Source organism: Epinephelus moara, chromosome 4 (genome assembly GCF_006386435.1).
Source record: "Epinephelus moara isolate mb chromosome 4, YSFRI_EMoa_1.0, whole genome shotgun sequence".
In the NCBI taxonomy this organism is placed as follows: domain Eukaryota; kingdom Metazoa; phylum Chordata; class Actinopteri; order Perciformes; family Serranidae; genus Epinephelus; species Epinephelus moara.
In genome coordinates this window covers 25,285,054-25,308,532 of record NC_065509.1, presented here as the reverse complement: position 1 = coordinate 25,308,532, position 23,479 = coordinate 25,285,054, and the positions used below count along the sequence as shown (strand labels likewise).

Sequence of the window (23,479 nt, the reverse complement as noted above, 5' to 3'; positions counted from 1 at the left end):
TTGCTCCTGTGATGGAAACCTTGGACCTGTGGTGTAATAAGATAATAATTGACAGGACCAACAGGCCTGGAATAGATGCTTGAAAGCTGGAGTCCGCACAAGTAATGTTAAGCATTTCCTTCTATAACAAGCTGGTGTTTTATGGGGATAAAGTGATTGCTTTTTCAGGCAGCACTGATCAGACGGATCAGCTCTACAGTGCCATGTGAAGTTAAAAAGAAGGGGGCTGGAAAATGTGCGCATCTTAAATTTTTCTGTCACTTGACTCGGTTCCCGCCAAAGCACTTTGGAAACGAGGTTATGGTCCTAAAGATGAAGATGAGAGGAGCTGTCTTTTCCAAGCCCGTAGGTAAGCTAACGTGGGTGTGCTGCTGCGAAACAAGGATTTGTCTGCTGAATTACCGCCTTCAAACAGCTCTCAAATGCAAATGGGACAGATGTCAAATAGTAGCGGAGCTGTACAATCGTACAAGTTGCCATCTTAATTAGTTCCTCTGTGACAAGGTGCTCATTCAGCGGTGACAAGAAGGACAACTTAATGCTGGAGGGTAAACTGACAGGTGGTCTTTGTCTGTCTGTCTGTCTGTCTCCCCCTCTGTCACATCCACCCGCTCCCATCCCACTCGTATTGCCACTCACCAGTTCCTTAACACAGATCATTATTGATTGGATTTTGTTATACAGTGAATGTGCCATGTTCAGCTCACATCCCATTGTCTCCCAGCATCCCTTTTCAACTTGGCCTATTCAAAGATCAATCTCTATTTGGCCTATAGAAGCCCACCGTAGGAGAAAGATGGTATACAAAGGAAATCCCCAGTGGAGGGATGCACACTGGGAAACAGCTTTGAAAAGGGGCTAAAGGGAAAGCCAGCAATCTTCCTCTCAGCATGCCCGGAGAGCATATAGGAATATTTGCATATGGTCTGTGAAATGGGACCAGTGGTAAGGCAGATGATGAGAGCAGTGGCTCCTTCCCACCTTGCATTTATGTTTATGCAGGAAGTTGATAAACTGGATCCCCAGGGTTCGGCGTGTCCACAGGACCGATGATCAAAGGTGGCAGGTGGATCTTTGTGCCGCCGTGTGAGGACTGCAAAACTGGTTGTTCCCTCGGGGACGTGTCATTGCTAGCTGGGCAGGTTTCATCTCTGTTAAGGTCATGTCAGGACACAATGGAAGATGCAGATGCCACCCCTGACCTGATGATTGTTTTATTTTTTACTGTCTTCAATTTCATGCATTTATTCATACAAAGCGAGACACTGTAGAAGTGTGCTCTGAGGAATAAACATTCTACATTTCTGAGGTTACACTGACTTACAATATCACCCGACTCTTTCTCCCTGTGAACCAGCATCCAAGCATCCTTCAACAAAACATTTTCCGCAGTTGAAAGACCTTCAAAGAGGTGTTTTCATCCTTTCAGACAGCTCAAAATGAGATGTCCTTGTCCTTCTTCATCTTGCTTGTGTGAAGGTAGAAAAGGATAACATTTGATGATACCCTAATGAATGTCCTCTGGCCAAAACAAAAAACAATTACATGCCGAAGAGGCTTTTAAGTTTCAGTATGCAACATTCAAAGCATTAACGTAGCAGCAAACAACTATTTGCTTTGTAAAGATAAGGTGGAGTAATGGTGTCCTGAGCAGAGAATGAGGTCATCTTACCTCTATGTGTGTTATAGTACAAGCTAGTACCAGCCCATCACTGCTGCTTTGCATTGTGCTCATACGGCGGCTACTGCTAAAATCAGGACAGCGGAAGCATAGCGCCCACTGTCCAGTTCCACCTAGTTAACACTGTTGATTCTGTATTGAGCATTTCTACCATAGATATGTTACGTTTGTATGTTTCATATGTATCAACATTTCTAAAGTGACATAGCTTTGATAACCTGTATATAAGCTGACGTTGACACCGGGAGGTGGAGGGGATAGTGAGTGGTGTGTTGTCGAACCAAGACGGCTAACTAGCCAACCCAGTCTCACTCAAGTTGTCGAAATCCAGCGCTTGGGCAGTGACTTGCGGCATCAGACACTGACGAAAAAAGCCATCCTTTAATGTTGTCTCGCGGCGTAGAGGGGAAATGCAGTGGGACAAGGACGAAAGTTAAGGTGACGAATTACTTGTTGGAGGAAAAAAACATTCCTGTGAAAACAGAAGTGTATTTTGAAGGGAGACAATGCATGTAACAGGCAGAACTTGGCACGGCATCCCAGACTGTCAACAATCAACGCACTCAGGGCACCTCATATCTGGACATGGAAGGTCCATGACTAAACGTTGATAAGTGACAAGGTCAGAGTGAGAATGTGTTTGCCAAGCTGCAGACCACTGTTTGAGACACACACAGCGAGACATCAGCAGCATTTCCAGTCATGAGTGTGCCACCAAAAACGAGTGTCTTAGCGAGACATCAGCAGCATTTCCAGAGATGATTATGCCACCAATTTAGCCAAAGACCTTTTCTAACCATAACCAAGTTGTTTTTTTGATAAACATAACCGCGTTATCCACAGCATTGTTAAAGCTTAAAGAAATGTGAAGTTTAAACATATGTGCTACATAATAACACAGAAGTATTACATGTCCGTATTTTGCAGAAACGTACAAGGCCAACATTTAGTCTGGAGATTGGGTTGTTTTAAGACTTACTAACTGTTGGAGCTAAGCCTATTACTTGCACTATACTACACTGATGTTTCATCCAGCCGGTTAATGACACTGTTTGCATCCCACAGTAAATCCAATTCATGTCTGCTGAGTGAAATGACATATTTGGCTTTTACGCTAACCTTATTCCAAAGGAGTTTTACAACAAGATACATCCCAAGTTAAGTTCTCAGTGTGCTGATGTGACAAAGTTAGAGAACTTTCGATGTGTTTGTGAATCTGGACCTCGGTATCTTTCTAATTATACACTAAAAACTAGACAGAAAAACAGATATTGTCGTCCAAATAAAACATCAACCCTCGCCAACACTGAACCCTCAGAGGTTGATGAAGAGTATTTAGTAATGTGTGCAGATAAGTGGCAAATTGCATTATCTCTTACAAAGCTCCCTTAATCTACATAGAGATTAGCCCAAAACATATTGTTAATCATTACAAGGCTTATGAATAGTTAATTGGAGAGGGATAACGGAGACTGGGGAGAAGTAATAATTAATGAGGCTGGGTGCAGATGGGACAGTATGGGATACTTAATTAAATTTTGGCACTGAGAATGACCCATTTTTGAAGTTGTTTGGAGTACGGGTAAGTTTAAAGTCAATTCAAAGAAATCAAACTTACACAAAATTCAAAGTAAAACAAACAGAAAAAGATGTGTGTTCCAAGATGTTGCATGGACACGTATATGCAGAATACTGCAAGCTTTTGGACCTTTGGGAATACATAATTGTGTGATCTTCAACTCTGATGAAATGTTTTTTTGTTTGTTTTTAGTTTGTGTAAAACTAAATTAGTTTTTCTATCAGCTGGTCTTTTCTTATCTTGGAAATTGTTAACACGTTTTTATTTAAAATGAGGATAGTGGTTAGCTTACAGTTTCTAACATGTAACATCAATAAAACAAAGAGACAAAAACTTCAAATCAGCTCAGTATGCCCAAAGGCTAAAACAAAAACGTTCATACTCAGTGGATGCTTCCAAGCACTGCATAATACTCTATATTATATTTTATGTAAATATCTCAGTGGCTCAATCTCTTCTCTCCAACTGTGCATCTGAAGTTTTAAAAACACTCCTTTGTTAAGCAGCTCTGAGGGTTTTTGCTGTGTTTGTTGTCTGTCTGTCTGTCTGGGGTTTCTGAGGATCAGCGTTGATGTAAGTAGCTGCCAGCTGCTGTCTCTCAGCACACTGTCCAGTCAGTTCCCTCAGTCACTGAGGATATATACAAATAAAATCCTGCAAACATCGGCTAATAGATGCCTGAGCAGGAAGACGTCTGCATTCAGGTGGTTTTTGTTGCACCGCAGGGACGTGTCAAACTCTGCAGGTCAGCTAAAGCAGCAGGAACACTTAAACAACACCAGACCAGGAGTCATCCATGACTTGCTGATGAAATCTGTGGGTAATGCATCATATACAGCACTCACACCTTGACCCAAAGTGCTTTTCAGCTCACAATGCTTTGGAAACGGTTATAGAAACACCAATCTTTAAAATTGTGCACTACACAGTTTTGCAAACCTGACCTCTCAACGCTCTTTCAATATGTTTTTTGTGCTCTAAAAAACTAATTATAACATAAAGAAAAGGTTCAGATTCAAGTGCTATGTTCATACAATAAACTTGGCGACTGTGTTTCAGAAAAGTGCTGAAGGCCGTTTAAAAAAAAAAGGCTTGTGATTAAAGTCTCGGAGAGTATTACAGGGTTAATAAATATTTTGGAGCCTGAAGGAGCTGCACTTTGTATTTATACTTGGTATTTATACTGTTTTAATTAAAAGTTTGAAAGTATTTTCTATGCAAGGTATGTTAGCCTTACATAAAGAAGTGCTGAATCAGATTTATTAGTTTCACATATACTACACTTTAATCAAATGTTATGTTTAATGTACATTTATTGTGAAAACTTAAGTGAGGCGATATTAACAACAATTCATATCTTTTCCTATTTTCAGGCTGAATGGTGATACACGATATATATTGCGGTGTTGTCTACAAAATGGGCTACATGTTTTTAGTTGCAAGTCAAAGCCACATTTGAGATGTCACAGGCACTTTTATAAAAACAGACTGTGATCAAAATAAAATGCAAAGACAGGAAATATGATATAAATAAATAGCAGGACATCAACGTTTTTGCACACAGCATTGGAGCTACAGAGGTTTAAAGGTTTGCAACACAGGACACAAAATTATAACATGAGTATAAAAGTAGTCATTCATCTCACAGACTGATTTGTGAGTGAGTGGGGCGGAGCTATATGAAGAATGTGAGAGAGGAGAGATGCACGCTGGTGTGTGTTAAGTAACGCAACTTGACCCCATATCAATAAAGACGGTGCTGTCTAAATTTACTGTAAATCTTGCTTTAGAAAGTCAAAGTCAAAGTCAAACTTTATTTATAAAGCACATTTAAAAACAACCTCAGTTGACCAAAGTGCTGTACAGTTATTGAAATATAAAATAATCATACACAAATTTCATAAAAAATAAAACAAAGGAAATAGTAAGAGCTCAATTTAAAAAAAAAAACAACAACTAAAAATTAGACTAAAAAAGGAAATAAAAGAGTAAAAAGAGTAAAAGCCAAGGATTCTTGCCTAGCAGGGACTGAACGCCAAGGAGAAAAGATGGGTTTTCAGTAATGTTTTAAAGTGCTCAACAGACTGTGCAGCTCTAACCTGGAATGGTAGGCTGTTCCACAGCTTTGGGGCCGCCACTGAGAAGGCTCTGTCCCCACGAGTAGAGAGTCTGGACCGAGGTACTGCCAGGAGCAGCTGGTTTGACGACCTAAGTGCTCTAGAAGTACTGTGAGGCTGTACAAGCTCTGATAAATAAGACGGTGCCAGACCATTTAAACACTTAAAAACAATTAATAAAACCTTGAACTGGATCCTAAAATTAACAGGCAGCCAGTGCAAAGATGCAAGGACAGGACTAATGTGATCACGCCGTTTCTTTCCAGTCAGCAGGCGGGCAGCTGCATTTTGGACTACTTGTAAACGGCGCAGTGCTGACTGGTCAAGACCAACAAACAAAGAGTTACAGTAGTCTAGGCGTGATGTAACAAAGGTGTGAATAACTTTCTCAAAATAATCTCGGGGGAGATATGCCTTTACTTTTGCTAATAGTCTTAGCTGGAAGAAGCTCGTTTTGACAATAGAGCTTATCTGCTTATCAAACCTAAAGTCACTGTCTAAAATAACACCAAGGTTCCTTGCAAAAGGGTGGCAGTGAGACTTAAGGGTGCCAATGGCGCTGTCATACCCATCTAACAGATTTTGTTGGCCAAATAAAATAATCTCAGTTTTATTTTTGTTCATGGAGAGAAAGTTGACTTCCATCCAAGATCGGATGTCATTGAGGCAGTCTAATAAGACCTGAACAGAGGCTTGCTCATTTGTTTTTAAAGGCAGATAGATTTGTACGTCATCTGCAAAGCAATGAAATGAGACATTGTGCTTTCTAAATATGGATCCCAATGGCAACATATATATTGAAAAGAGGAGGGGGCCCAAAATAGAACCCTGAGGCACCCCACAGTTCAGGGGGGAAGAGGCTGAAGAATACTGGCCCAGCTGGACAGAGAAGCTCCTATCTGAGAGGTAGGACTGAAACCACTTAAGAACAGTACCCTTAATGCCCACACAGGTGTTTAAGCGAGACAGGAGAATGTTGTGATCCACCGTATCAAAGGCAGCCGTCAGATCCAGAAGGACCAGGACTGCAGAGCTACCAGAGTCAACTGTCAAAAGAAGGTCATTTAAAATTCTTAAAAGCGCCGTTTCTGTGCTATGACGTGACTTAAAACCAGACTGGAACTTCTCGGAAATGTCATTTAGATCAATAAAAGACTGCAGCTGTTCATTAACCACCTTCTCCAAGACCTTAGAAAGAAAAGGAAGCTTGGAGATAGGCCTAAAGTTGGATAAAACTGTGGGGTCAAGATTATGTTTTTTGATGAGGGGCTGGACCACAGCATGTTTAAAGGCAGCTGGGACACATCCAGACATCAAAGATGAATTTATCAGATCCATAACACAGGGCCCAATGATATGGAAAACGTCCTTAAAAAGACGGGGTGGGATGCTGTCAAGAGGACAGTACGAAGGCCTGAGGTGCTGGACAATATCAGTTAAAGCTGAGAGAGACACTTGTTCAAATGTGTCAAAAACAGCAGGGCAATTGGGAAAGATGGCAGGATCTAATGCAGACGGCAAAAGAGAGGACCTAATATCAGAAATCTTGCCAATAAAAAACCTTAGAAAATCTTCACACAGTTTAGGTGAAGGAACAACACCATTGTGGTCACAGGGGTTTAAAAGAGTATTTAAGGTATTAAAAAGAAACTGAGGTTTATGACTATTGACTGACACAAGATTGGATCTATATAGATATATTGTACATAGTCGTTATATCGCCCAGCCCTAAGTGAGGTGGACACATTTTTTACATTTTGAGTTTCTTCTCCTTTTCATGAATCTCTGATCTGATGTTATACTCCCTGTGCTTGCAAGGTACATAAGTTGCGTTAAAAATATCATCAGTAATTGTTGCAGATTTGGGTCAGATGTGGTGTCCCTGGCTTATTGTGTGCATTACTGGAGGGAATTTTAAATCACAAAATCTAAAAACCAGCAAAGTCAAAAAAACGAATTGTTTAGTTACAGATTACAATCAGATTAGCCCCGGGGGCTCGTCACCTGAAGGTTATCTTGCATTCTGTAGACTATTCCGCTGCATACTGATACATAGCTGATAAGGCACAGACAGGAATTTGGATTTGTCTGACAATTTAGAGAGATATGAAGTGAGGTAGATAAAGGTAGTGCGCAGCAGGAGGTACCGAGCTCTAACACTGCGAACACCTTGGCATAGTTAGAATAGCTTGGGGGAAATAAACTCACTTTTAAAAGACGAGGATGAAAAAAGAGAAAAGAAATAGAAAAGGAATCAGCGATGAAGGGCACGGGAGTGTGGGAGTGGATGGATAAAGCTGGTGAAAGAGATCAACCCACTGGCTCGTGGTGCTGAGAAGATAAGGCGTTTATTTCTCTCAACCTGGAAGCAAACATGGAAAAGTGTGAAATAATGAACTTAATTGATTTTTTTTAAAACTCATTAGCCGTGAAGGAGGGCATAAGGAGTGACAGCATTTATGACTAATGTAAAGTATTGTAGTAGAATCACTCACAAGTTCTAAATATTTGTCCTTGAATAGGAGATTTGAAAGCTTCTCTCTGTTTGGAGTGTTTTCTCCAAAAATGACTCATGTTTTGGCTGCAGTGGTGGAGTTCTCAATTTAAGCTTGTAAACACGATGGGTGTGTATCAATGTATACAGAAGAGAATAGATGTGTACTGTGCTGATTATTTATTGCAGTTGTCTTGCTATATTATAGGACAAACATATCGGGAAGTGGTGTTTATTTACCAACCAACTGATGTAGGTATTTCATTATTGAGCCTGCCGTCTCTGCATGACTACTTTCAAATCTCCTTCATGTGCTGTATCTGTCTCTATAACACTCGCATGTTTTACCTGCAGCAGTGGATTTCATCCTTGTGTAGGTTCTGGTTCATTTCAGGATTACAGGAAGCCAAATCTCTCCGTACCAAGCTCCCAAACTAAGCAGTGAGTGTTTTGTTTACATCTGAAGAATGAAAGCCAGCTGGGTGTCGCAGTAGGTATAGGCTAACATGCTCCCATTTCTTTCTCAAGCTGATTAAATGTCCTCGCTCCGTAACGGTGCCTGACGGCAGCCTCGCATGGGCAGGATAAAACTTTTCCCAGCTGCAGAGGCCTGAGAGGGTGGTCTCGTGTCACAAACCGAGCTGAACAGAATATCCAAGCATCTGCTCCTGCCGGTCCAGGAAACATCGCCAGATTAAACCTTGAGGGGTCTGTGATTATCTTGGGGCCCTGTCTACGACAAGAGCCCTGGTTGGCAGCAGCCCACAAGGCAGTGTCGCCATCCTGAAATTGAATTGGGAAGGATTTAATGGGTTTAAAGGCTTTGGCTCTCAGTGTGATGGAATCAGATAGGGGCGAAAACGCCAGGAAGTTTGGACAGGCAGAAGGCTCGGCAGCGGAGCACAAACCGAGGGAGACAGAGAGGAAGAATTGAACACAGTTAAGACCATCTGATGGGAGGAAGCTGAGTTTCCTGATTAAGGAAAGGTCATTTTAGGTTAGTGTCTTGGTGGCTTCAATTCTGCAAACAATGACTGCATTCAGAAACCATGTAAACTGATAAAACATCTGTTGATAGGGCCTGCTGTTACACACCACATAGAGGAGCCTAAAACTATTCATGCTGTGTCTATTATTACTGACAACGAGACTGTAAGAAGCTCCACTGATTCTGTTAACGTGTGTGCATGAAATTCAGCTTTTAATGTTGAATTTCAACATGAAGGCCAAATATTAACACATTTTTTTACGCAATAAAACTCCAAGATGTTCTCTCCTGGGAGAAATTTAATCAACATGAGTAATTTCAGCCGCCGAATAAGTGTTTTCTTGCTTTTTTTTTGCTTCTGACTCTGAGAAAAAGAACATCTAATCCGCACGAAAACCTGCGCCCCCACAGGGAAAAGAAAAATGAGTGATTGCTAATTTGTGAAACGATGATAGTGCTTTTGTAAAGAGATGACTTTAAGGGGAAGCATGACCAAAGTATTGTCTTCAAATTAAGAAGGAAAAGAGAATCTCAGCCTCAGAAGTGAAACGTATCAGCTCTGATGGGAAAATGTGCAGCAAAAAGCAAAGAACAGTCATATCATGTGACTCCGTTATGCTGACTTGTGTTTGCATTTTACATGGACGGACGTAATCGGAGAAGAAAAGCATGTGGAGCAGTTTTGTGCTGCTTGATTCATGATCGACTCTGACATTTGCTGTGTGTGTCTTTTTGATTTTGCTCTCAAACAAACTCTTCCCCAAATATTTGCTTGAGAAAAAACATGAAAACACAGTAAACCTGATTTTTCAGTGCACAAAATGCCATCTCATACTCGTGTCAGGCCTCTAAGTGCATGGCAGCTCTGCAAGCACTGTACATTAGAGTGGTCATCATTGGGGAGAGAAGTCGGGCCAATGTGACATCTGTGCTTTTGTGCGTCATGCCATCAAGCCGATAGAGTGTGGGGAGAGGAAATGGAAGTGGCAAAATGTACTCAATTGTGCTGCGCTCTTATTTCCAGTGAAGCATAGAGCTTATAGGATATCAATACATCCAGATAGTGCTGCTGGCAATAAGGGGCTTGTGAAAAGAGGCAGTGTGCCTGTGCTGCTGCTGCGGCGGCAGGATGTCTCAGCTCAGTGCTGGAAAAGAGCCCTGGTTTTATAGTGGTTTTGTTGTGAGAGCCCAGAGAGGCAGGTACAAAGTGACAGCACATTAACTTAAACTCCCTGGTGTCTTGCCTCCTCTGCTTTGGACTGGACAACACCATCTCCACTTTGCGGACCCCTGAGCTCTTAATGAGGAGAGGGGACCGGCTCTCGCTGCCCAAACCTGAGGGTCATGACCACTCGTTGTCATGGCTCCCAAACAATCTCGCAAAGTGTCAGTCCTCCGGGAGGGACTGCCTGCTTTCAGCTGGCTGCAGAACCAGCCAGCATGGTGCATCACAAGAAGAGACAGAGGGAAGGGAGAGGAAATGGAAGTACATCTTTATCGTAAGAGTGATAAAACAAACGTGAGAAAATAAGAGAATCTACAAGCCTGCAAACAGATATTATAAAAACGTAGCATTTCATGGAAGGATGCCTTTAACTCTTTTGATATATGGCTCGGCTAAAAGAAGAGGCAGTTCCATTTATCGGAATGACGTTCAGCTTTTGTGGGTTTCTCATCAGTTTACAGCTAATGAAGTGTGACTTAAATGAGCATTCTTCCTCGGCGCCAGGCAGAGACAATGAAACAAAAAGAGCAGAAATTCAAGCTTGGGTTGAAATGTGATGGGAAATGAGAGGGCTGCACAGAAACGCTTGCCACCACACCACCAGCAGCCCGACAGCGCACAGAAGAAGATCACGCTGTGTTGTTGGACAGACATCAAAGGCGACGGCCTCAAATAGTTTCTCCGTCACACTGGGTGACCCAGCAGCACATCGCTTCCTCCATATGTACACAAACAAGCTCATAACCATAAAACCCATTCGTGCACTCTGATACACACGCTCACACTCAGACGCGTAAACACACTCATATGCGCTTATCATTCGCCACCTAAACCATCTAGTAACTTCCTGCTTTCTAAGAAGTGGCATTTCATTTGCTTCTGCAGCCAACTAACCGAGCACCCAGACACAGTATCACAGTTGGGAATCTGTCACAGTTGTCTTGACCTTTGGTCTCTTAGTCACCCTATCCCACCGCCACCTGCAACCCCACACAGCCCCTCCCAGTGTGGCATTTGGGGAAATGCCCACCAATCTGTTTTGCTGCTAAAGTTAGCGTGATAGAAGTGGAGCCAGGTGAGAGGTGAGGATGTTTTTACACTTTTAGAGTCTTTCAAAGGGCCCTTGGTTCCTCTAAAGATCATAACATTTTAACTCATAGCATATGGGAGTCAAACACGAGTAAAAAACTCTATATACAAGGCAAGAGCAATGATACTCATCTTACGGCCTGCGGGCCAAATCTGGCCACCGATAGGGTGCCGGATGGCCCCCCTAACCATTGTCTAATACACAGTGAAAATAAATTAATTCACGTTGGGATATTCTTTTGGTACTTTTGATATATTTTAAGCTGCTTTCACACTAGGGTTGCAATGGTATGAGATTTTCATGGTACGATAACCGTCTCAGAAAATATTGCAGTTTTACAATATCACGGTATTAAAGGCGCTGTATGTAAGAATGTGGCCAAAACGGTTACTGCACTCAAATTCAAAATACTGCCGCAAGTCGTGTCCGCCCCCCCCTCCCCTACAGATTCGAGGTTGCTGGACAGCAGCACGCTGGAGACTGATTTGTTTGCCCACGGGCGGCTGCCGTCACGTGGACACGTCACCGCGTCCTTGATCTTCGGTTTTCCAGCGGACCGTTCGAGCANTGAACATTATTCCTTAGTCTCTGTGACATATTAGGAGGATTTTACGACTATTTGCTTTAAATTTCTTACATATAGCTCCTTTAAAGAATTTCTATTATTATGTCCACTGGGGATTGAACCCAGGACCTTCTGCGTGTAAAGCAGACATGATAACCATTACACTATGGAACCACACAGTCTAAGACTGTGATAATGGGCAGCTGCTTCAGTGAACATCGGAGGCGCAAGCTGGATTGGCGCCATGTAAAAAAACTGCATACTGCAGTTGAAATCACTGAAATGACCAAAGATTTCTACATAGTTCAATAATTTACCAGTCATGTGACGTTTGGTGGAAGTGTTATCGCTGGCCTTATAAGTTGCTAGCTCAATGTTGTACAGCTCCAGGTATCCAGACACCAACATCATCAGCTCCATCTTGTCATGTGTCTGCTTCCGTGATGCCCACTCCCTTCTGTGTGATCGGCCAAAGCCAGGCGGCTACCACCAGAAAATTCAACACAGTGAAGTATGCATGGTGGAGCAAAGTCTGTGTGCGTTCAAGTGAGGGGCAACCGCTTTATACATGTTTAAAATCGCTTCCTCTCTGCTGCCTTCCTCACATTGATGTGACAGCAGGCAGTGAGTTGCTGGACGACGGTTTGAAAGCAGCTAAAGGTGCTAGAGTGCATACCAAAGCATCAAGAGAGAGCTTGTTTGTCAAAAAAATAGATCTTCTGGAACCCCCAGCAGAAGTCGCGGCAAAGACCCAAATCTCCTAAAATCCTAGAGACGTCCCTGCATACATGTGCAGGGCTGCTGACTGGCCCCTGACTTCCTGTCAAAGCAAGCTGAGTATCCCTATTCAAGAGGGATAAAACACAAACTATGAAGACAAGGTTGTTTTCAAACTATCTTTACAGATAAAAATGTCGGCTGTCCCTGCGTCAACTCACAAGAAAGTGTAAGAATTCTGAAAAACATACTACATAATACATTCAGTGCATTTAAATTCAAGCCTCATCCTAGAGAAGTGTATAATTTGCCTCTGACACCTATCAGGATGCATAACATACTCTGATATGATGCATGACTTCACTGAAAAACTCTCACCGAGCCTGTTATTGAAAATGACGCACATGTGTCTCAAATCTTTAAGAAATCTCCCACTCATTCTGATCACAAGTTTTTAAGAATATAAGACATAAATCAAAGCGTGTTTGTTGCACTTGAGACTGAGAACTACACAAACTAGATTACCCCTGAGAGCATATGGAGATGGGTCTTTCCTATCACAATATTTCTTCTCCAAATTCACTTACTGAATTACAAATTGAAGTAAATTATCCGGGGACGGATTTGATTAGAGAAGCCAATCATTTTAGCAATCAGACTCAAGGGAGACCTAGAGTATACAGAGGAGAGACGAATACACACAGACTCATGTTCAGTTGGTATTTCATTACAGGATACTTCATGGTATCATTATAACTCTATAGCATATGTCAAAATGTTGAATATATTCTAAGTCTTTAGATGAACTGCCTGCTGGGATCTTCCGAACACACACAATCCTTGTAGGCCACACACACACACACACACACACACACACACGAACAAACGCACTCACTCAGTCACAGAGTACAAAAGCAAATTACAATTAATTCTGTTCTCCCAATACCATTTAAAATGCAGGGGAATTATACAAAACATTGTCTCCATTAAAAACAGCCGCAGGCAGATTGCTTCTCTTTCGATGACCTGAGAATTCATTAGAGACAACAAAGCACATGAGAAAATAATAATACAAAAGAAATCATTTATTTTGTGTAACTGTGAAGACTACCTTTGAAAACGCGGCGTTAGTGTGCGTGTGCATGGACTCAGGGCCACCTTCTGTTGCCTGCGCGCTTGGTCTAATGGTGTTTGTCCAAAAAAGATAAGGACCTCTCCATGGAACAACCGATGGGATTTAATTAACAGTGAGTGACAGGGCCCCGGTAGCTGCAGCGCTGTGTTCTCCAGCATTTTTTTTTTAATCCTGTCACGCAAGATACAACTCTGCTGCATGGTGCAGAAGGTTTCGTTTTAGTTGTGGGCTTGTGGGATTTACTCTAGAGGCAAAATCTTTTTTTGTAAGAATGGAAACGCAAGAAACAGCCTAGTCTTAATTGCTCAAGTATTATCATGTCAGAGAATGTGGCCAAGTAGACGTAGCTGCTAACCCTGGATTAGTACTTCCACTGTGAGGAGCTTAGTCACTGGTACCAAATTCTTCATGACTTAATTACTCTTAAATGTAGATGCGTCACCATCTTAATGACCTAAAAAGTAAGAGTGAGCTTGATTTTGCCTGTGCTGCGGACACAGAATTTCTGACGTGTTCGCCCTCGGCCTGCAACTGAGGACACGCATCCTCTCTGACTGGCCAAACAAATGCTGAGTGCTACAGCTAGCCTCGGGAGCAAACAGGGAGCATTCATCAGCAGCGTCAATCAGTCACTAAACTGTCACAACACGGCAGCTTTCAGAGGCCATTTCACCCCGTCTAGATTGTTTCAAAATCCATTTTTACCCACATCTCCCTCATCACTCACCAGGACAACAAAAGATATTGGAAAGTTGTAAATAAACATATCCATTGTTCTAATGCTCCACTGACGGCTGTGCTGTAATCAACCAAGAGGAGGTGGACTTTAAAAGCCAGACAGGGCCAATCAATGCTGATCCACATGGGGGACAGTGAGCAGCCTCCTCTTAAACATGGGCCACTAAGGCTGGTCAATCAGGGAGAATGCCTCTGCCATTTCCAGTTTAAATGCAGTCATACATAAATGGGTGGGAGTGGATTTGTTCCCCACTCTGGTGACTAAGTTTTAAGTCCCCAACTCATCGCAGATATTGTACGGACACCCTGAGAGGCAAGTGAGGAAAAACTAGAATTGCAGTTGTATGCCTTTGTGAACCAGTCAAGTTTACATCCATGTGTATAGACGCTGACAGTGCTTCAGATATGGATGCCGCTGCAAAGAAGCTACATATTCTAAAACGGGATGCTTCACACACATCTTCAACCCAACAGCACAGATACAATCACCACAGTTTAAAGATCACACAAGATCAGTCTCACCAATTAAATATCTGACCAAGTGTCATCCCTTCAGTTCCTAAAATATGATGTTGATTAATGGCCAGAAGAGAACATTATGATGTCACAGTGAAGTTGACCTTTGACCTTTTGCATTAAAAAAACAACAACATCACTTTATCATTTTATTCTATCAGACATTGTGTGAAATTTGGTCGTAATTATCTTAAGAATTATTGAGTTAGGGCCAAAAACATTTTTCTCACTCTGAAGTCGTCGAAATTCCACACTTTAGCAGTGACTTGCTGCGTCAGAAACTAATGAAAATAAGGCGTCCTTTAACTTCGGCATGACACGCGGCCGGTTGCTGTAATAGTTTACCGGCGCCCAGCAGTGTCAGGGGGAAACATGGCGGGACAAAGACTAAAGTTAAGGCAGCGAAAATCCGACTGGGGCGGGCGGGTTCTTTCGATTGGATGGGTCCTTTTTTTGGGTGTTTTTGTTGCGCAAACCCAACCACATGTGTTAGTTGTTGGAGGAAAAAAAGCGTTAATTCACACTGTTATACTTATGTAGTGTGTTTGTTTAGAAAGAGACTGTATGTAAACACTACATTTCCTGTGAAAATGGAAGTGTAGTTTGAAAGAAGACAATGCATCTAAGGCAGAGCTTGACACGGTGTCCCAGAACATAAACAACCAACGCACCCAGGGTACCTTTCACATCGTATGTGGACATGGAAAGTCCATGACCAAAACATCAGTACATGATGAGGTTGGAGTAAGAATATGTCGGTTATACTTCTGGCTACAAGACAGACATGACAGTAATGTAACGTAACTTGCTATCACGCAATATATGCACCTTGTGTTTAGACTGCATAGAGAAAGTAAAACTCCCCTCAAAGTAAACGTTAATACTTAAGTCCTATTGAAACATGGGGTAGTGGTGCACAGAACTTTTTTTCACTTGGTAAAACTTAGTATTCTACCTTTTCCACAGATAAAAACAACTGAAGGAACTTTGAAATATTATCACCTGCTCTTAAGTAGCAAACACAACAGAGAAATGATTTAGATCAGACAATTTTTTTTTTCTCGTTTGCCTTTCAAGGCTTCCGTAATATTGTTTCCTGTATGTCAAGGATTTTTTTGTGAATACACAAAACAGCATGTCTAATTTATGTCATTGTCACATGATCCAATTCATAGGAAAGAAACATTAAACGAGTACATACATAATTAATGTCAACAACCATTTTCAGCATATATCTGAATTTTTTTGTGTGCGTCTGTTTAAAGGTTGTGTGTCTGGTGTGTGTCTGATGTGTGTGGATGCATGAGTGAGCAGCAGACAGTAAAATAGATTAGATGTCAGGTCTGAGATACCTGACCCCTGGCTTGGAACTGAACTCTCTAAACTATGTGAGATTACACAAATTTAAAATGTGGCAGATCGTTTATCGCATGCTTTTAGCTGCGGCTGTTTCATTTATTTTGCTTCCATTAAAGATAATCAATCCTCTATTGATCGCTATTACCATTTTGCTCCATTTCATGATATGTGCCTGCACACGATTGTACTGGCAGCCGAGGCACAGCTGGGTGATTATGTGCACATGTCGATACCAATGTGGTTAAACCATTTTCACATTAATCAACACCTCAGATTTTATTTTCAGAAACGCCTGAAGCCCCACGATCATGCATATTAATAAAACTTTGATAATTGGAATTACAGGCAGTTTTAAAGGATGTTATTTATAGGGATAAGGTGAGAGCAGTGCTTGGAGTGTGTAGGTCTGACTTTAAAAAGCTCCACTGGCACAGATTTATAAATTCAGCATCGGCAACAAGATTAGTCTGCATTAATTTCTTTCTTCCCACATATGCTGCAATTTTTCAAAATACTTCCAAGCCCTTTTTACAGTTTCCAAACAAAAACATCCGTCCAAAGCTGAGACTTTAAGTATTAGAAAAACATCCTCTTTTTGTGTCAAGAACATTACCAATTAGCATAATGTAGGCTGCAACCTAAATTCCTATTTAGCTGTAATGTTTCCCAGAAGAGAGCAAGACTGTAATGAAAAAAAAAAAAAACCTTCGCCAAGACATCGTTAGAAGCAATAACTAAATGCTGCTGTTGAAAATACATCCGCACAAATCTGTTTGAACTTCAAATAAGCTGGAGACAAACGTGGAGAGATCAAGCAAAGAAATCAAAGTAGCAGCACTTCAAACACTGGCTGCAGGGACAAGTGAATCATAAATGGGAGCACTTAAATACTTTTTTCTTTTTTTTTTTGGTGCGCGAGCCAGGATTGCGATCAAGTTCTTTATTCTTTTGGCTTCTCAAATATCATATTTCAACATACATTATTGAAGCTGGGGTCTGAATTGAAACGTACTTCACATCTACATTATGGATTTATGGAGATCATGGTTTATTCACAGCATTCAATCACTTTCAGTATGTATCGCCTGCACATATTTGGTCCAAAGGCTATATTTAACCTGAGCTCCTCCGGCATCTGTGCCTAAGAGGGAAGGCTTTTTCTAAATCTAAATGTGAAAAGCTTCATCGAAGAATTTGCGGCTATATGTATGAGTTAAATCACATTGGGTCTTATTAGAGGGGCGGCGGCAGAATAAGCTCGACAATATCTTCTCGGGAAATTCCTCTGAATTGCTCTGAGTGACGGAAAACTGTCCTAAATGTTTCACCAATGAGAGCAAATGGGAAATATGTGATGAGTAAAGCCTGGGTTCAGATAGAGAGCAAGCTAAAACAAAGTTAAAGGCAAACAGTGGAAGGTACTGACACTGAGTCAATACAAGTTTCCTCAGCCAGGAACTGAGACGGAGCGTATGTTAGAGGAAAAAAAAAAGGGAGAAGACTAAAGGCATTGAGTTAAAGCTGAATAATGAGAGAGATGGTATAGCAGAGCCCTGGAGTGCGTGAGACCGAGCCTGGACAGTCGGAGGGAAGAGAGTTCAGACCTCAGTTTCCTGACAACGGTAATTACTTCCCTGGCTTAAACTCATGGCCTGAATCTCCTTCACAGCCAACTAATGCTCCCCACTTGGGTTCGGCGCTGTATGTTCCTGTGATGAGAGATTGCCTGTAAAAGAGTTTGTGCTTTACTTTTCCACAATCCGAGCCTAACTAGTGGGGCACACTTCTTAAAGATGACTGGACAGCAAATATAATCCTCAGAGGGGGCGAGAGAAGCTTAGGATTATGCGCCATATCTAGCCAGCCAATAGGAGGATTTGAGCCTGTCTGGCCCCGATGTCTTGGCCAATCACAGCCGGAGGCAGGGGATCAAGTACACATGGGAGAAAGCAGCAGTGAAGGAATGATGCACTATGATAGCCATGGTGTAAGGGAGTGGCTCTATACTAAACTATATAATGCTAATTTTGTAAATTATTTATCTGACTATGGTCGTCTTATTGTAACCACAATAGGTGCGTTTTTCTTTTATTGAAACACTCAGCAGTGATTTTGATTTAGATGTTTACACCACAGACTGTTCAGCTGTAAACATAATAGTTTCCAAAAGCTGTTAATATGAATTTTAATCAAATATTTATACCATATTGAGAACATTTTGCGTTTGTTTGGATTCACGTCTGTCAAATCAATGCTGGGCATGAATGCAGAATGGCTTTCATCTGTTAGGCTTGTTCTGACACTTGAAAGACAAGTGTGAATTAATTAAATAAACGACATATTTCAGTATGCTATGAAAACAACAAAAACATTTTTATTTTTCTTGCATTCTTCTCTCTTATTTTGCACTGCGTCTTCATCATCTACACTCCCTGCATACCTACATTGCTCTATTTTGCATTGCAGTGCACCAAAACAACCGAAAGTTTAAACAGAAATGCTAAGGTTGGTTGAGCACGATGATGGCCACAAATTGTTTCCTGTCACTACAACGAAAGACGTGCAGTATAGAAAAACAAAATACTTTCAAACTTCTAGAAATAGCTGTGATGCACCCAAACCACCCCTACAAACACACACTCACACACACACACAGACACACACACAACCCTGTACTTCTATACTTGTGAGGACCTGTATTCAGGGTGTCTGCAGGTCCTTAAAGCGCATTAAATTGTCTTAATTTCAGATTCGATGGCTCCCAAATATTTTTGGTCACATGACCACAAACATTTCTCCAGCTAGACCAACACATTCTCACTCTGACTTTGTCACATATTGATGTTCAGTCATGGACTTTCCACGTCCACATACGACGGTTCCCTGGGTATGTTTGCTGTTGACATTTTGGGACACCATGTCAAGTTCTGCCTGTTACATGCATTGTCTTCTTTCAAAATACACTTCTGTTTTCACAGGAAATGTAATGTTTACACACAGTCTCTTTCAAAATAAACTCACTACGTCAGCCGTGATGTATTTTTTCCTTCAACAACAAACAAACATGATTGGGTTTAGGCAACAAAAACACGTGGTTAGGTTTAGGAAAAAGGAACAGGGTTTGGTGTTTGTTGTACCCAACCACCACCCCTCGCGCACGCTCCAGTCGGACTTTTGCCGCCTTAATTTTCGTCCTTGTCCCGCAAAGTCTCCCCGACAATGCCGGGCGCCATTAAACTATAATGGTAACCGGCCGCATATCATGCCGACGTTAAAAGACGCCTTTTAGTTCCTAGTTAGTTTTCTACTCATTAGTTTCTGACGCCACAAGTCACTGGCCAAGCGCTGGATTTCAACGACTTCGGAGCGAGACCGGGCTCATTAGAACCAACAACTGTTTAAAATCATTGGACAGACCGAAGTATTGCAATAATAAATAGCATTTATGACAGCGATCAGATTTTGTTTTCTTTTTAAATTTGACACATTTACACAACTTTCCTTACTGTTCAATTTGAACTGACATCAGTGTGTTTACTTGGAAGGAGTGCTTACACATGTGCGACACACACACACACACACACACACACACACATCTATATATATCTCTCTAGAGAGAGAGAGAGAGAGAGAGAGAGAGAGAGAGAGAGAGAGAGAGAGAGAGAGAGAGAGAGAGAGAGAGAGAGAGAGAGAGAGAGAGAGAGAATGTGTATTTCCAATGCAGATTGGGTCTTAAATTTCATGTAAGGTGGTATTAAAAAGGTCTAAAAAAGTCTTAAATTTAACTTGTATTATCTCTGCCAGACATAAGCCTGATGGAAATCATGCTTTTGATAGTGTGAGTGTGATTGTGTGATCCTGTCTGTCCGCACCTAATCTAGCAAAAACTGGATCAATCAGCCTCATATTTTGTGTGACTGATTTATGACGGAAAGCTCAAGGACCTCTCGTGGTTGACGTGATTCACAGTTGTAAGACCTGTTTTACTGACTGTTTCAGATCGTCATTGACCGCCGACTCCTCACTCCTCTGAATCAGCCAGAAGGGGCTGCAAGTTTTCAACAAATCGGTGACTTTGTCTGTTTATTTGTGTTTATTGTTGTTATTTAGGACCATGCTGGGCTGCAGCTTACACACAAAGTTAATACTGTTAATAGTCCAGTTATGAGGGACATGAATCAAAGATTTGTGACTGTGGGTTCGTTATAGGAATACATTCATCCTGAAAACTATATTGTCTCTATATTTCACATACAGTGCCTGTTAGGAGGAAAACTTGATATGCTCTGTGCAAGGCGCCCTGGCTCCCTCAAAAATAGATGAGACACGTATATCTGGTAACCAGAATTCTGAATCGTGCTGCACCCTGGCTGCTGGAACTACAATAATTGTCTGGAGTGGATGTGATCAGCCCAGGGAACCAGTTGATCACCTGGATATCTGCGTAATACATTCTCTAGCCCTAACCCTAACCTTAACCATCACAACTAAATGCCTAACTCCAACCCATATTCTAACCCTAACCTGAACCTAATTCAAACCTGAACCTTAAAATGAGGTCTGAACCCTCAAACAGGCCTTTGAAGGCTTGTCTTAGGCTGATGACCTGCCAAAATGTCCCCACTTTCAAAAAATGTTCCCACTCTCAAGAACTAAAACTCAAACTGGCTGTCACAAAGACAAGCTGTACAAGTACACACTAACAAAACAGCATTTGCTACAAACACACCCCAACACTGTGTTCATGTACAAGTGGTATTGAAGTGTGTTCTGTTTGCTTTCACTGCCCTCTAGTGCCAGTACATTGGCATTACTCAAACCAAGAAAAAATCAAGTAAACTTGGAACACTGTCAAATTATTAGATGTTTTCTTAGTTGTATGATGTTCCTACCAAATTCCATATGGAGACCCAGCAACAGAAGGTTTTATTTTTATTTAACCTTTATTTAACCAGGAAGTCCCATTGAGATTGGAAATCTCTTTTACAAGAGAGACCTGGCCAATGTAGCAGACAATCATAACACATTTAAAATGCAACAAATACAACATATAATACAAAAATCCACAATAAAACTAATTCAAACATAGTGGTCTCTCAAGAAAAACAAGCACATGTGTCTGTCACCACATTCTTTATGATGCCCTTACATTCATCAATGGATATAAGTATGTTCTAATTTTAGATCTTTTTTAAAGTTGTTCAATGCCCAAGGTGCATAGAAGGGAAAATGCAGTTTCCCAAGATCTGATAAAACCTGGGCGATATTAAAAAGCAACCACTTGGAGAAGTGTAGCTGTTAACTACCAGAGCTGACACTTGAGCCCTGTCTCACTCCAAAGTCGTCAAAATCCGGCGCTTGGGCAGTGACTTGCGGCATCAGAAACCAAAAAAGGCATCCTTTAACGTCAGCATGATATGCGGCCGCCTGTTGCCCTTATAGTTTAACAGTGCCCTGCAGCGCTAAGGGGAAACTTTGCAGGACAAGAACGAAACTTAAGGCGGCAAAAGTCCAACTGGGGCAGAGGTGGTGAATGGGTCAATCAAACACCGACTTTCACCCGAGAGAGCGTTGTTCGCATCCTGTAAGATTCTAAAGCCAATCCCTGTTCTTTTTTCCAAAACCTAACCACGTGCTTTTGTTGCCTGTGCCCAACCATGTGGGTTTGTTGTTGAAGGAAAAAAAATGTGAATTGGCAGTGTTGTACCAAAGTAGTGCATTTATTTATTAAAAGAGACTGTATGTAAAAGTTAAATTTCCTGTGAAAACGGACGCGTATTTTGAAAGAAGACAATGAATGTAACAGGCAGAACTTGACACGGCGTCCCAGAATGTCAATAAGCAAAGCACCCAGGGTACCTTTCACGTCATATGTGTACGTGAAAAGTCCATGACCAAATGTCAATATATATATATAAACTCTGTGTATTTTCTTAGTGTGCATGCTACTGATATATGTACTAACAGCTGTTGCGTAATCTTCTGTTGACTTTCTATTCTGCCCATTCACACTGAATGATACCCCTGTTGCCCTGCCCTACATTCATGTGCCAGACCTATATATCTTTATGTTTATGTACCCGTGTCAACAGAACAAATTTTTCCATATCGCTCCTGGATTCAAAACTGGTACAGTCTGACCTACATAACCTACATGTATGCACAGTGCTATCATTTCTCACCACAGAGGTCATTAATGTTGTTTCAGAGGCTTGCCAAAGGGGGGCAAGCATAAGAGAGATGTTTGAAACGTTGGCTGGAGGATTGGTGTACAATCATAATTACTCTTCAGCTGAACTGATAAAGAAGATCACATCAGTTAATTTGTATTGCCTGTGATAACACTAATACAAACAAATCAAAGGTCATTTCATAGCCTGCATACAATAGTAGGATAGGATGTTCTGTATGCCTTGTTCTCACCTTTTAAATGGGCCATCTATCTGAGTCTTTATTGAAAGTGCACTTGTTTTGAAATATTGCCGTGCGTATGAATATCTGTATTGTGCAAAGCCAACTACTCCAGCTTATTACAATAATTCCTTTCAACATGTGTTTGGAAAAAAGCTTGAACATTTCCAACAGGAGACATAGATCTTTCAGAAACCTTCTTATCTCTATTTTGCAGCACTGCTTTGCTTTGGCTGAGAAAACCGACTGACCCAGTCCAGGATATTGTGTGGGGCTTTTTTTCAAGATGAACTCTGTGGGAGCATTTATGGCAGATGACCCAGTTAGCGCTCCCCTCGAGACATTCCCCACCTGTTCACACCACACACAGCTCCATCAACCTTTCTGTCAGTGACAGATAGAGGTGGTTAGTTCACGCAGCCATGTTGAGGGTAGACCTCACGACAATGTAAGAAATTCAACCCCCATATTGCACAAAGCAGTGTATGCATCTGCTGCTGGACTTGATGACTTGTTGCTGATATTGCCTCAAGTCACCTTATGTCATTTTAGGTCACGGGGCTATATTTTGATTCTCTGAGTATGTTTGGGCTATTAAAATTCCAGCTCTTGTTTTATTTGCCTCAGGTTGGCAGACAGTACTGTTGCTTTCCTTTTAAAGCCCTCTCTAATCTGAAGCATTCAGGTGCTCCTCTACAGCTTTGGAAGTCATATTCAACACTGTATCAGTACAGGATATCCAAAGTACTTGCTCTGGTTATGGCTTATAAAACCTCTGATATATCAAAAGCTAGCTAAACAAATCAAAACGCAATGGCAGGATGTAAATAATGACGGGCATTTGTTTGTGACATGCTGTAATAA

The 23,479-nt window shown here is 41.5% G+C and overlaps 1 non-coding gene across 1 annotated transcript; it reads right to left on the bottom strand.

The window, feature by feature from the left end:
* Positions 1-11,840: 11,840 nt before the first annotated feature.
* Positions 11,841-11,915, bottom strand: trnav-uac (transfer RNA valine (anticodon UAC)). The gene has a single exon. It is a non-coding gene; the product is annotated as a tRNA-Val (tRNA).
* Positions 11,916-23,479: the final 11,564 nt, after the last annotated feature.